Genomic DNA, 14,663 nt, shown 5'->3' on the forward strand with positions numbered 1-14,663 from the left:
GTGCATAATACTCAATGTAAAAAATGGAGGCAATTGATCTAAAAGTAGGTTTCAGACTAGACTATGCTTTGCTATTACACTGACACTTGAAAACAGTTGGAGATAGTCAATTTCCATCCTGTTTACTACTGTCTCATTGCTTAATGGAAGACCACATGTTTAATACTTTTGCTGTTCGTTGAACTATTAGCCAATATTTTGCTTCTGTGTATGTTGCGTGACAGAACTCTTCATGATTGGGGACAAACATACTTGCTTGTATTACTGCTGATCTTGCTTTGTTGCTAATCTTACTTGTTAGTCAAAGGATCAATATAAAATCTTTTCAAGGTAATTGACTTAATTTACTCTGCATGTGTAGTATGGCTATGCTGCTGAAAGCTTGTTAGCAGCCAGCTTTGACAACTCCTTTTGAGGTTTTCACACCAATCCTTCAAATGTTAAAGATAATTGTAAACAAATTAGGGGAAGCTTTTCTTGTAACATAAGATTTAGAAGTTTTCTTTTAAGTAATGGAAGAGGTAGATGCACAGTGTATGATTCCTGACTAAGTGAACAATTTGATCTTCAATTTGACTTGAGACAAGAATGCTTTTAATTGCAAATGCTCGGCAAGAAGAGCCCAGAAGGGAAAGATTATTTGTTTTCCCTCCAAGATGTATGTGGAGTGCGACAGCTATCCAGTACCATTAACACTAGAAAACACTGCAGAAATGGCATGAAATCTAAAATGTGTGTGTCTTTCCCTCTTGATTGTGGTGGACTTCCTGGCAGGGTATGCCTGCTGCAGCAGGGGCATTCCTTACAGTGGCACCAGCCGGGCCCAAGCTGCCTGGCACACCTCTCATGGAAAGGTGAACTCTGTGTGCTGAAAGCCCCTTGGCACATTTGTTTCCCTTCTGCTAAAGAATGCCTGGTGCCCAGCGCTCCCAGTGAGACTGGTGTGGGCCTGCCTGGTGCCCAAATTGGCCTTGAGAGGCCCAGGCTGAGGTGACTTCTGTCCTTTCCTGTCTTGCTTCTCAGCTCTGAGCTGGCTGCACTCGCTGGTACAGCTGGGATGTATTGGCAGCTTTCTCTTTGTGACTTTCTGTTTTTAAACAGTTGGGTAAGGTGTGCAGCAAGAAGTGTGTTGCAGTAAGTAGTATTGCTGTGTATAAATTACTAAAATATCAAGAATGTCTCAACCTGCAGGTTATTTGCTGTGCAAGGAAGTGTGGTTTTTTAAATGCTTCCCCTTTGATGTCAGAGTTGTCTTGGGAACGACTTTTAGGACTTGAAATAAAACAAGATGCTGATCCTAAACTGTACCTTGTGGAGAACATAATTTATAAGAAATGGATATTTAACACAGAGGAATTTGGGAATACTGATAGTTTTGGTGTGTAACTTAGGACTAGCTTCTAAGCCCTCTTGGTATCTGAAAATGTGTTGAAGTATTGCCTTTTTTGTCAATATTTGTTCAGGGTAAAAATTGTCTGTGTTTTGGCAACTAAATAAATGCTTGAATATTGTGCACCTCAACTCTTACACATTGCACCTGCTTTGCTAAAGGGCTAACAGGGAAGTCTGTTACGTACTGTGTAAGTTTTAGAAAACACCCATAGTGTGTATACACATATGCATTTATATCTCTATTTATGTATACACGTGTATGAAACCTTCTCTTCTTTGCACCAAGTTTGTGCATCTCCTTTGTGCAGCTGCTGGAACAGCTTACAGTTTTACTTGAACACTCCTGGAGCCCTGAAACTGCTGTCACTGCAGAGCTTTCCCCTGCGAGCTCAAAGTAGGAGACTGAGAAGATGCTCTCCTAAATAAGGTGTCAGTGAAACTCATGCTAAACCCCAGAATGGTTTGTCCCCCCTGAGCTCATATGAACTGGAATATCTAGTGCCCATCCCCTAGAAGCAGGTGTTGGCAAAAGCCTTAGCTTGCAAGGTGAGAGTACAGGAGATGACCTTTTGGATGGGTTCTCCTGCCATTTGAAACTAAGCCTTTTGTTAGCATGCTGGCCCTGTAGTTTAGCTCTTGCTGAGGCTCTGATACAGAAGGACTCGCGTTTTCCCTAAAGCAAATGCCATGGGGTTTAAGTGTTACAGATTTGTGTGTGAACTGCTCCTTCTCCAGCCTGAAGAGCCCCTCTCTGGGCTGTTCGCAGGAATCCTGCAGGCTCGGACTGCATTCCAGCAGTGCCATCTACTGTCCTGTTGGAACACCCATTTCTCAGGGGATGGCTGTCAGGCTCAACGCTGGAGTTCATTCCCTGCGGTTATTATCTTCACAGCAGAGGGAAAGCAGTTTTATAGCAGTGCAGGATAAGCCCAGCTAAGCCATGTTGTTATCACAGAACCATGGAATCTGTTGGATTGGAAGGGAACTGTTGATTTGCTGTTGTTCCCAGTGCGGGTCTCTGTGATGGCTTGTGCCTGCAGCCCTCCCCATGCCTTTGTACCACGTGAGTTGCAGTTTGATAATGGGGCCATTTTGCTTTCCCTAATCAAACAAATTCCTTCGCTTTATCTGGCTTGTTGTGTAGATGCAGCAACAGCCTCTGCCTCTTCCAGCAGTTCTGTTCTTTGCATTGGTACCACTTTTACAGGTGATTTGTGGATGTTTGCTCCATCTGACCCTACTGGGTTACCATAACACAACTTCATGGATTTTTAAGCCCACACTCTTAGCTCCTTTTACAGCCTCCTCTGATAACTGCAGGCCAATTATCTTCATTAAATTGCTTCAGTGTGTGTCTGTATCTGTCACATTCATTCCTTCCAGTGTAGAAATCCTTTCAAACAGTTGGGCCAACCAATAACTCTCTAAAGGAGAAGTTGAGAGGTTGGGGTATTTTAATAGGACTTGGTCTACAAATAGGATTTCTGAGTAATCTTGGTGGTACAGATTACTGTCTCAATCCTGGCAGTAGCTCTGAAGCCATCCTTCTGAAAATAGATGCAAATAAAAATGTCACCTTTGCACAATAAATTCTAAAGCTAGCAATTCAGATTCTGTATGTATCTCAAATGGGAAGGTTTTTACTGTCAGCTCAAAGATTGCTTGCAATATACAGGAAAGAGCTACATTTCAGAATTCCTTTCTCAAGACTGTTGCTTCTTTTTTCTCACCAGCTGGACAGATTTTGCAAAGGTTTCAGTAGGTAAGAAAGCTTGAGATGTAATACCAAATTTTGGTGGTGATGAGGAAGGCTATAAAATTCTGACTCATGCATCACCACAGTGATCTTGTTCATAACAGAAGTTCTGAGATTACTCTCTCTGGCTTAGGAAAAGGTTGTGCTGTGTGGGTGGAAAACTCCTGGACTCCCCAAAACTCCATGACTTGCTTATACAAAGCCTTCTGCCTCTGGGGTGGCAGCAGTATGTAACCTATCCTCATTAAGTGCCTGTACTAATGAATGAGTGACAGGGCACACATCTGATCCATCTGCCACATAAATGTTTCATTTTACTTTTGCCAATCAGCCAGAGTTCGGCAGATGCTGCACAGCAGAAAAAAAGCTGCAAGTGTGGTGTTGCATTTCTCCACAGGGAATTGGTGCTGGAGTAGGAGCGTTTCTGAATCAGTCTCGACAATGCCATTCTCTTGAAGTTAATTTGGCTTAGACATGAAATATTACTCACTGGTCCCTTAAGGAGTATCTGATTTCAGTTTGCTTCTCCAGTTGCTTTCTCTATCCTAGAGAAAAAATGGATAAAGGAAGAGTTTTATTCAGTATTCTCACTTGTTCCTGCAGACTTGTACTCAATGTCCATACCTTGCTGTGAGGCATTTGCTGGGCTGTTATCTAATGGCACTCATTTCCACAGTATGGCATTTTGATGGGAAACAGAGTGATCCTGTAGATAAGAGTGTCTTGCAGATGGAGATTTTTATCTCAGTTCTGCTGCTGATTTTATATACATCCTTCCCCAGCATCTCTGATCTTGGTATTTTCTTGTCTTGTAGGTGTTAAGCTCCTTGGGACTGCCATCATACTGTGATGGTTCAGTGTGTAGCCTCAGGTTGTGCTATGATACATATGATATTCTGATTAAAAATTAGGCCCTTGGCCTACAGCAGTGCTTGTTAAAGTATCATGCACTTTATTGACAGATTTTTCTCTTGGTTTGATGATGAAGATAATACCACCATGTGAGAAGAAACCTAATGGAAGCAGGAAATCAATCATTCTAAAAAAAGTTGATTGCCAAAGCTGCCTGCTGGGATAAATTAATATTAATCTTACAGATAGTCTTTCATCTCCTAAAAGAAATTTGGCTTCCTTCTTGATTATTGTTTTTAGCCTTTTCTCCTAGTTTATTTTTAATTGGCAGTAGTGTCTTGCACTCTAATACAGCAATCTCTAACACTGCCAGGTAAGAAGCGCATCTCTCTCAGAGAACGCTGAGAAGCCACTGAGCTGCAGTGATAAATTCTGCTTTTAGAGAAGAAGAAAAGTGCCAAACTCCAGGGCCCACTGTTTTAACTGCCTTCTCTCGCTGGAAGTGCCCTTGGCCCTTGGAGAGTACACGTGGACGGAGGGGGTCTTGTGCTCTCTGAATTGCAAATTATTGTTAATAATAATAACAACAACAAGAAGAATAACAACAAGAAAGAAAGAAAGAGAGAGAGTAAGGGTTTTGCGCAGGTGTTTCCATGCAGGACCCAATCAGTACTGGGGGGGGAGAAGGCAGTGCCGGCAGCAGCCGCTTCTCGGCTCCTTTCCCTCGGTTTTTCCTTTGTTTTTCCCTCGGTTTTCCCTTGCATTTCGCTCGGTTTTCCCCTGTTTTTCCCTCTGTTTTCCCTGGTATTTCGCTCGGTTTTTGCCCCGCCCGGCGCGGCTGGAGGTCCCGCGCGGGCCGCCAGGGGGCGCACCCGTCGGCGCCGCCCGGCCCGGGGCCCTCACGGGTGGGAGGCGGGCGATGGCGGCTCGGGAGCGATCCGCAATCCGCTCGGAGAGATGGAGCCGCCGCATGTCCGACCCTGTGGGAGAAATGGGGCTGCCACATGTCCGACCCTGCTGGGGGAAACGGAGCCGCCACATGTCCGAGCTGCCTGCTTGTCCGAGCTGGCGTCAGGCTCTGGGCGTGCTGAGAGCCTCCCACCGCCGAGGTGGGATCGAAGGGAGCTGTGAAACCCGAGGCTGAAGGTCAACAATTTTTTTTCCTGGCAGGGCAGAAATCTCCCCAAGGGACTCCTATTGCTTGAGACACTAATTAAAAATGGGATAGTTCAAATCTATAGGAACATGTATCACAGACAGCCTTTTGCTGCTGTAGGTCACATCCGCACAAAGACAAAGGTTTTTGATCCCCTTTTAGCAGTCAGCAGCACAGCCTTTTTCATCCCCAGATTCTCGATCCCATTAACATTTTCTGCTGGAGTTTGAGGACCTGGGATGCCTCAGCTAAAGAGTCTCGAGCCTAAATGAAGTATGTAGGCAAATGCAAAGGCTTAAATAAGTATTCTGGGATGAAATCTGATGCTCTGTCTGACCACACTAATTTCTCATGAGAAACTTTGAACAAATAATTGGATATTTCATTCTCGCTAGCTGCATTAATCCTCTTGAGTCATTCTTTATGTTAATCTCCTTTCATTTCCCTTTGAGCTATAAGAAACAAGTCAACATCTAAGATCCCCAACGTTCTGAAAATTTCCCAGGTGCCAGAAGTTGACTTTTAAGTGATTATTCCATGTAAAGGTACAAGGGCTGGAGTTTGCCATGACAGCTGGTTGGTACACAGCCAATGCTCAAAGCCTCTATCTCTGTCCCCTGAAGTTGTTATTCAGTGGAACTACTTGAAACTTGTAATTAAAGGCACTTAGTTTAACTTCCAAGTATACTTTATTCATAGTTGAAGTATAAACACAGGAATGCATGTGTTGAGAATGGGCCTTACTTAAAAAATGACCCAAATTCAACAAAAGCCTTTCTGTGGTTCTCTCTGTAAGGTGCTTTGTAGAAGGGGAAGCTGCCTCTCCTGACCTCCCTAAGTAAGCTTCAGTTTTGAAGTTCTTAGTGACTAGATGAAAATCATTCAAGTGCCTCCCCAGGGAGAGGATGTCATGGAAAGAGCATCCCTGCATGCACTGGGCTCTCCACAGGAGCGCTGTCCAGAGCCTCAGCAGGGCATCAGGGCTGGAACAGGTCTGGAGCATGAGCTGCTTCCTCACAGGTAACGTTGTTTTCCACAGGTTGAAGTTCAAGGACCTTCTTAGAGGCTTCAGTAGCCAGCATGGGAATAAAGGTCATTAACTTGTATTCTTGAAGCACTTTGTCCCCCACTGCAGGCTGCCCACTCTCCCATTTTTTGGAGGCGTTTGTGAAGTGGCATATATGGGATTAAAATGGTCTGTGTGTATTTGGGATCTTATCAGAAGGGATCAGTGCTTAATGTACATAGACAGTGATCAATTCAGTACAAAATAACAAAAACAGTTTGTAAGGGGACTTTGCTTTTGTCAGTTATACCTTCAAAGCTATTGATCTGCCAGAGAGCATTTTGGAGGCTTTTTCCATTTTTAGGGATTGCATCTTTTGATGCGTCACCAGATGATTATAGAATTAAGACACAAATGTAGTTCACCTTTAAGGGTTGAAATCAGTAATAAATATTTCATTAAGTTGCCTTAAACTGTCAGGGTAAGGAAATATACAGTGTTCATGATTAAAATTATGGATCATGTTATTGAGCCTCAGTTTACAGTTTTGTATCAGTAGCTAAATATAAAGTATAAGGTCTTAAAGTCCTATTAGAAAAACTAGAAGCATAAGATGGAGACATTAAGAAGAGATGTAAAAATTTGGAGCATTTTGACTAACATCTTATGCTTAATTTCTATTTTGTTCTATAGGCAATCTCCTTTCAGAAGTGCTCATTTTAAGAGACAGAAAACTAATATCTGCCAGCAGATATCAAAACTGAGAGCATAAAACAGCCTTTCTCTTGTATCTGTGTACATAGCGACTTTTCAATGTCTTTATTTCAACAGCTTATCTCCTGATGATTTCTCACAGCTCATTTCCTAAGAACATATCAGATGTTTTCCCTTTCTAGTGAAACAGGCAATTTTTAGTCACCTTTTGTTTAAAATCTTACCAGGCACCTTGGGGAAAGATGTTACACTAAAGCAGAATGTGTTCAGCAGCTGGTTTGTCCTTCAGCAGGCACTGGCCTCATGACTCAATGTAACCTAAACCAAGTAAAAGCCCTTTTCCCTGGTGCCTGCAGTGTGCTCTCTCTGGGGGGCGAGTCCAAGGGCTGAAATGTCCTTTCTTTACTGACTGCCTCTGGTCAGAGTGAGTCACTTGGGGAGAGTCTGGATGGCATTTGCATGCAGATTGTTTTCATGTATGAAAAATGCATGAATATTCCCTCGGGTGTTAATTAATGCAATTTTTAGATATTGAGAACTTCAAGCAAAAAAAATCAGTGTTCTCAGACTGTATTCAAATGTGCTCCCTACACCTAATTATTTGGACACACTCCTTAGGAATGTCTGGCAGACAAACTTTTCCTTCCTTCTATATTCCTGTGACTACTACTGTATCTTTGTAAGAAGGAGAATGTTGGGGTTTTTGTCAGTTTTCCTTAGCTGGTTGTAAAGGAGCAGAATTTATTGTCCATTTCTGTTCACAATTATTGAGTTTGTGGGTTTTAATTTGTTGGGTTTTATTATCTGTAGTGGGGAGGTAAAGAGGAGGATCTCAAGCAACCTCCTTTGATCAGACTTTAAATACTGTATTTAATAGTTAATTTGATCAGTAAACAGCAGGAAATCATTACATTTCCTGGGAAGTTTTTCAAATTATAAAAATAGAATTGTTTCCCTCAGGACAGTGTTAATGAGCCTACAGTTTGGGTGGGATAAAGACACATGCAGCAGCTTTGTACGTTCATGCTCTATGTAGTATATGTGACCCTCTGGAATGAGGATTCCTTGTCATTGACAAGAAATTGAATGCATGTGGAGGAAAAAGATGAATTGTTACTGGTTCTGGTTTTCAACTTGACTTCCACAAAAGGAAGGTCCCTGTAACATCTCAAACTGTGTCATGAAAACAACTCTGCTCCTTCGTTAGTGGTGGCAGCCCATGGTGCTGCACTGAAATCAGCTCTGAAAGCTAAGTTTCTCTTGTAGTCTCCATGTTGGCTTTTGGAGCTTCTGGGAGCTAAGACAATGAAAATTAACAGCTTGATCCCATTAGCAGTGTCCATAATTTTTCTTTTCTGCACAGAGCTGTCCCTTTAGACATAGATGCTACAGGAGAAGTATCAAATGGGTTCTGAACACACCAGTTTTCACTGGAGGGGGTGTCTAGCTTGAAAGCAGTGCTATTAGTACCAGTTTGGGTGAGAAAGAACTTTGTTTTTACATAATCCCTATTTTCAGTCAGACCACAGGACAGTTTGACTTGCAGTTCTTATCATAGTGTGAAAAGGGAAGACAAAACTGTGTGCACACTTGACTCTTGCTTAGGAAATTCCAACCAGCTCAACAATGTTGTAACTGTGTTACAATTGCAGAAAAGCAGATCTGAATATCTTATTCATACTTGGGGATGTACCCTAATTGTATCAATGTTTAGTGATGGTAATGTGGAGCACAAAACCTATGGGCCTCCTCCTGCACACCCAGCATACTTACAGTGCACGTGGCATTTCCAGATAATTCTGTGCACTGTGGCCTTGCAGGAGCAAAACTTCTGCACAGGAGCTCTGTGAACTAAACTAGAATTAGTATTTCTGCAATAGATCTGGTATCATTTCAGAAGAAAGTTGTGAATAATACAAGGCAACAGAATGTTTTAGTTGGCAATTTCACTTTGCTTCTATCTGAGAAATTAACATGTGAAAAGACACCTGTGATCCAGGCTCAGTAGCTTAATTTCATATAAACTATTTTTGAAACTGAATGGCAAGTCATAGATAATGGTGATCGATACAGTACTTTTGATGAAAAAAATTCCCTGGGATGACATCACTTCTTGCATTATTATAGCAGCCCTTAAGCTAGCCCAGAGCTGAAGAGAAAAATGTAAAGAAAAGAAATTATCTCTCCAACTTCTTTTTTTAACCTCTGTTTCAGACTGAATTTATTTCAGTCTCTGTGTTCAGATGACCCACGTGAAATTTGTTTTGTTGAGGTAGGCTGAGAAAAAGGGCTCTGAAATTAATTGCAAGTTCCAGTTCAAGGTTATCTAGTTATTTACATATGGTAACATTTTTTTCTTTAATATCAAGATTGAAGAAAATTATTTACTCTGAGTTCACAAAGCAGCTGCATTCAGCTTAAATCAAATATATACTGTTTGAAGTCTGTCAGTGGAAGCCTCCCTGATGCCTCTGTCTATTTGTGGAATTCAGGCTTTTTTGAAAGCAATAGTTTCTAACCTGCAGAAAATATTTTAGAATGTGGCCAGTGTGCCACCTCCTTGTGTGTCATTTTTCCAGCCAGCTTTGCAGGAGAGCAGCATCACAAAGGTCTTGCACATTAATTGGTTTCATGTCAAAATCTGTGTTAGCACTGGGAATTAGGAGTAAAACGATGTGTACAAGTGTAGCTGCTCCTCCCTTTGAACCATGTGAGTTGTGTCACTCAGGTGGACACTGTTACACTTCACTGTGCTGCTGGACAGCAGCATGGTGAAAATAAAAATGATGAAATACATCTAATTACAATTAAATGAGGCAGAGATTGAAAACTTTCAGTAATTGTTTGATGTGGAATATTGATCTGATAGCAGTTGCCTGGGGAGGGATTTACAAGAAACACATATAAATAGTATTGCCTTTACTCTTGAAAGTTACCGTAACTATGAAGGTGGAATGAGCTCAAGATGTGCTTGCTTTGGTTGTAATTGCCACATTCCTCCCCCAGGGGCAGAAAGATAGGTATATTTAAATAGTTACCTCTTGGTGCCTTGACACTGTAGATAATATTCAGAGATAAAGACACTATATATCTGATGGAAATTTTAATCAGTGAGAGCTGAAATGCTACTAAATAATGGCACCATGAAATAACAATATTTTTAACTCTTACACTGCTTCCCATCTGTGCCAAGCTATTACATTTTTCCAAAGGTATTTCCATTAAAGGACAAAATTGAATTGTTATGTTGTGTAGCAGGCAGACATTTTGGTGAGTGGAGAAGTTTAACTCTCCCAAAGTCACAAGAGAAGTTGGTGACCACCAGGAATAGAAGGCATGCATGCTGACAGCCAAGTCTCTGTGAGCCACAAGACTGTCCTTCCTCCTGCACACAGAGAAGCACTGGCACGAAGGGGAAGCAATTTCTGTGCCTTTGGAGAGGCCTTTCCGGTGATTCTGGCAGCGTCAGCAGAAGGACACACGGTTTGGATGGGAAGGACTCTCTGCATGGCTCAAAGTGTTCTGTAGTGTTGGCTGCTTTCATACTGGTCTCATTTTATGAGGGTTGGCCAAATATTCCCCATGCAGGTAGAAGACCAAAGATGAATCTACCATTTTTGTTGAAGATGTCAGTGAGCCATAAAAAAAGCCCTAGAATGCTTGTAAAGCCCTTTGGTCTGTGCTGCAGTAGGCACATGTGCCAAGGAACAAGATTGTAAAAGTGGTAAGAAGAATTGTTCTTTAGTGCCAGCTTTTAGATCTATCTCTGGCATAAGTAATGGAAAATATAAATTATATTCAGCTGCCTATTTTATTAGCAGTTCTCATATACTCTCATATTTTCAATGATTACCACCACTCCCCAGTTTTCAGTAGTCAAAAGTCAGGACATTTTGTGTCCCTCCACTCTCTTTGCAGGCTGTAATTCCAGCAGGAGCCGACAGTGTGAGTACTAACACTGTGTAAAGCAAGACCAGGGAGATAGCAACACTCAAGAGAGTAGTCAGGCAGTCAGCTGCTCGCTGGCCTGGTCACACTCTGTGGATGCAGCTGAGCTGTTTGTGATGGGCAGGGAGCAGGCAGGGAGCACAGCCCTTCCTGCCCACACCATGGGATGGCTGCTGCCTCGGGGGGTGGTTATTTGTGGAGAAATATCTTTTCCTTCCTTTGACATTTTGACCCAGAAGAGTGGGTAAGTAGTGTAGAAGCATCAGGATGGCTTTCACAGAGCTTGCCCCTGCCCATGTGCTAGGTTTTATCAGTATTAAAAATTGTCTAGTCCGTATTTCTGTAATTACTGGAAAGACAGTAGTAAAATAGTTTTCTTCAGAAGCCTTTGTTTATCCTCATAAATGTTTTGGGAAATGAAGGAGGTTATTCCTTGTAGTAAGTACATTATATGAACAGTGTGATTCTACAGTTACTTTTATACTGTCATCTTGGAATGGGTTGAGGATAATAAAAATAAGTGGTGTTTAGTCATCTGACATCTGGAAATTAATATGAATACACTTTTCCATAGGCAACAGAAAGCAAAAGGATTATAAATGTAAAGTAATTATGTAATGTTAATGTTGCAGTACTGGCCAAAGACCTTAGATTGGCAGTCCCATACCTTTAGGTGTCATGCAAACAGTAAGTAAATATTTCTGCCTTAAAAAGCTTACAAATGCTGAGAGCCTTTTTTCAGACAGGACTTGCTGTGAGTGCAGAGGGGCTTCTTGTTCAGTCATGACTAGAGCAGTCATCTTGAAATTGTGAAGGAAGCACAAGGTAGGAAAAGTACAAATGAAAGTTGTAGAAACTGAAAGAGAAAATGCATTTGTGGAATGAAAGAGTATTGATCACCACTTGTTTCAGTGGAGATTTATCTTATGTAGCAGCTGGTAAGATCCAGAGACATTTGGATTCCCAAATGTATGTCATGCTCTGGTTGGCACTGCAGCTTCAGATGTGGGAGTCCACCCCATTCTCCTTGACATAGGCTGAGCACTAAGGTGCATAACCTCCCCCGTGAGCTGCACTGTGGCTTTATTGCAATGAGAAAGAAGAGAACTCTCCTAAGTACTCAGGCCCAGATTTTTGTGTGTTAGATTCATGAGTCTTAATCCTGCAGACTTTTAATAGTGAGTTCTCAATATCTTACTACATTTAAAGAAAAAAAAGTAGTCAGTGCTTTACTGCATCCAGTTGGATTGATATTTACATATGCTCCCTTCTGGCAGCTTTCCTTCTGTTAATGTCGCTCTGATTAGCTGTAAAAGACTGAGGAGATATTCTTGAAATAGGTTGTTCCTAAGGGCCACTCTGATGTTTATCCTCTTATAGTATGGCACAGCTGGGAATGGCAATTTGCTCTTGTAACAGGTTGACCAAGGATCAGCTGCAGTATTAAAAGATTAGTACCCAATAATTTCCAGCGAGCTGTTCTGTAATAAACTCAGCATGTTGATGTGGATTTTCAGTGTTTGAATGTCTGTCTCCTTTATGTAACATTTCATTTCAAGTCAGCAAAAAATCCCAAAACCCAAAAAAACCCCTGCCAAACAAAACTCCCCCCCCATATTGTATGAATTCACACTCTGATGTTAAGAAACACTTTGATTTTAAACTTGTAAATTATGTAATGATATATGTATTTAGACATCTGGACAACAGCTCTGACAAAGCAAGCAGGGCACTCTTAACTAATAGGTTGCTATGCTGCCAGCCAGAACAAATGAGAAGTATGTGGACTCAGTAGGAAGAAAATCAACCAGTTAATTTGTTTTCAAGGTTTATTATCATTGTTGAATCTTACTTATTAATGACATCTGTACTTACAAAATTGATACATCTGTTATAACAGTGTTTGTATTTATCTTATGACCCTGTTGTAAGCAGCTATCACTGTAGCATTACATGTCCACTTATATCTCATTTTCCAAAGTGCACAGCTGCTATATGATGAAACAACAAAACAGCATTAAAATTATTAGCATTTAGAGGTGTAGCAGCACTCTCATTCCTTGCTGCCCTCTTAATTCTTCAGAGTTAGAAATGAGGACTTGTGTGGGTCTTGCAACAAAATTTCTGTATGGGAATTGCTAGGCAGGAGCTTTGGCAGTCTGGTGTCTTGAATGCTGATGGATCTTTTTCCAGTGCCCTGGATACAAGAGTGCTTTGATGTTACTTTGTATTTTAGCCATGGTAGATGCTACAACTCTTTTTCTCCAGAGAAAACATAGTGTTCTCTGGCCAGTTTTAGTCAGATGTTTAATGTTAACTTTTATATGTAAAATCAGCTATGCAAGAAAATGGAAAAATGCCTTTGCCCTCAGAGTGACAGTGTTTCTTTAGCCTGTGAACAACACAAGTCGGAATTACAGTGTTTGGCTCTTGGCCTTTGGAGCTGTCACAATGTCAGTGAGAGTTATGAGATGCTTGCGCTGACTTTGTACTGTGCTCACAGCATCTCCGTGCCCAGGACACTGGAGTGAGCGATTGCAGATCTTCTATGGATGCTGTGGCAGGTTCTTTTGAACTGCACAAAGTTGTGCCAGATCTGCTCAAAATAATTTAAAGCCTGCTGGATCTGCTCGCTTGAGCTGTGTGTGATGAGGCTGAGTGCGTGCCTTTGTTGCAAAATGTAGATGTGTTGGTAATTTAGCAGGTTTTGAAGCACTGGATGTTTTGCTCATGAGAGCCAATTTTTTCATCCTTTGAACAGCAGCATCTCTGGTTCACATATGATAAGAGGCGATGCTATTTGTAACAATGTGCATTTGTTTGTTTTGCTATGGGTTGTTTGAAAAAATCTGTTCCTGAAGGGTTGTTTTCCTTGTTTGCATGGCTGCCTTGTGAGGGCTTTAGTCACTGGGTTCAGGTTTGCTGCTGCTCCACTTAGCATCTAAAATGTCTTGGCAAGGAGCATGAAGTGTTTTCCTCTTCTTCCCGGAGGCTCTGCAGAAGCTTCTGCCGTGGCTGAGCCCCTTCACTGTGTGGTTCAAAAATAAAAAGCAATTTCTCCTCTTGTCAGGCAGCCTGTGAGTAATGTGCCTCCTTGCCCCAAGAAGGATCCCAGCCCCTCTGATTCTCCATGTGTATAAGGAAGAGCGGCTCATAACACTGCAAAATAAAATCCAGGATGGTGCTGTCAGCCTGTGATTGCTTTGGAGGTTGAAAAAGCAGGGAATTTGACAGAAGAAGCTCTAAAGCCAATAAAGGACTCTGTTTTGCACTTGCTAGACTTGGCTTGAGATAAAAGTAACTGTGGATGATGTATTTGATTGGTAGGAATCACACACAGTGGAAAACACATTAGCATTTCAGATCTATAGAATTTTGAGTCCAGCACTATGTGTCAAACAATAGCCATCAATTTCAGCAGCAATAGTAAAACCCATGTGAAAATTGATTAAGCAACAATATGTCCAGAGGGCAAGATATTTAGAGTGGGTATTTGGCCTTTGTTCATGCTTAAATGTTTTTAACCTTTCCAGTGTTATAAGTGGATTGTAAGTATATTCATAATATGCATTAGTGTTTGCAGTCAAGCAGAAATCTTGAGCTAATGTTAGACCTTAGTAAATAAGATGCAGGAAGAGGTATGTCACAATGGATATATTTTTAAAATGCAAAATAGTCTTTGTTTACTGTATTTTAGAAGGAAAAAATCTCCACATATTGCTAAGATAAACAGATCAAATTCAGGGTCTTCTGACTTCAAATCAGTACTCTTTAGTCATGTTGTAAATACCTGAAAACAGAACTTGATCATCAAAAGACTACTAACACGCCAAGCATCC

This window comes from Ammospiza caudacuta, chromosome 7, assembly GCF_027887145.1.
Source record: "Ammospiza caudacuta isolate bAmmCau1 chromosome 7, bAmmCau1.pri, whole genome shotgun sequence".
Taxonomy (NCBI): domain Eukaryota; kingdom Metazoa; phylum Chordata; class Aves; order Passeriformes; family Passerellidae; genus Ammospiza; species Ammospiza caudacuta.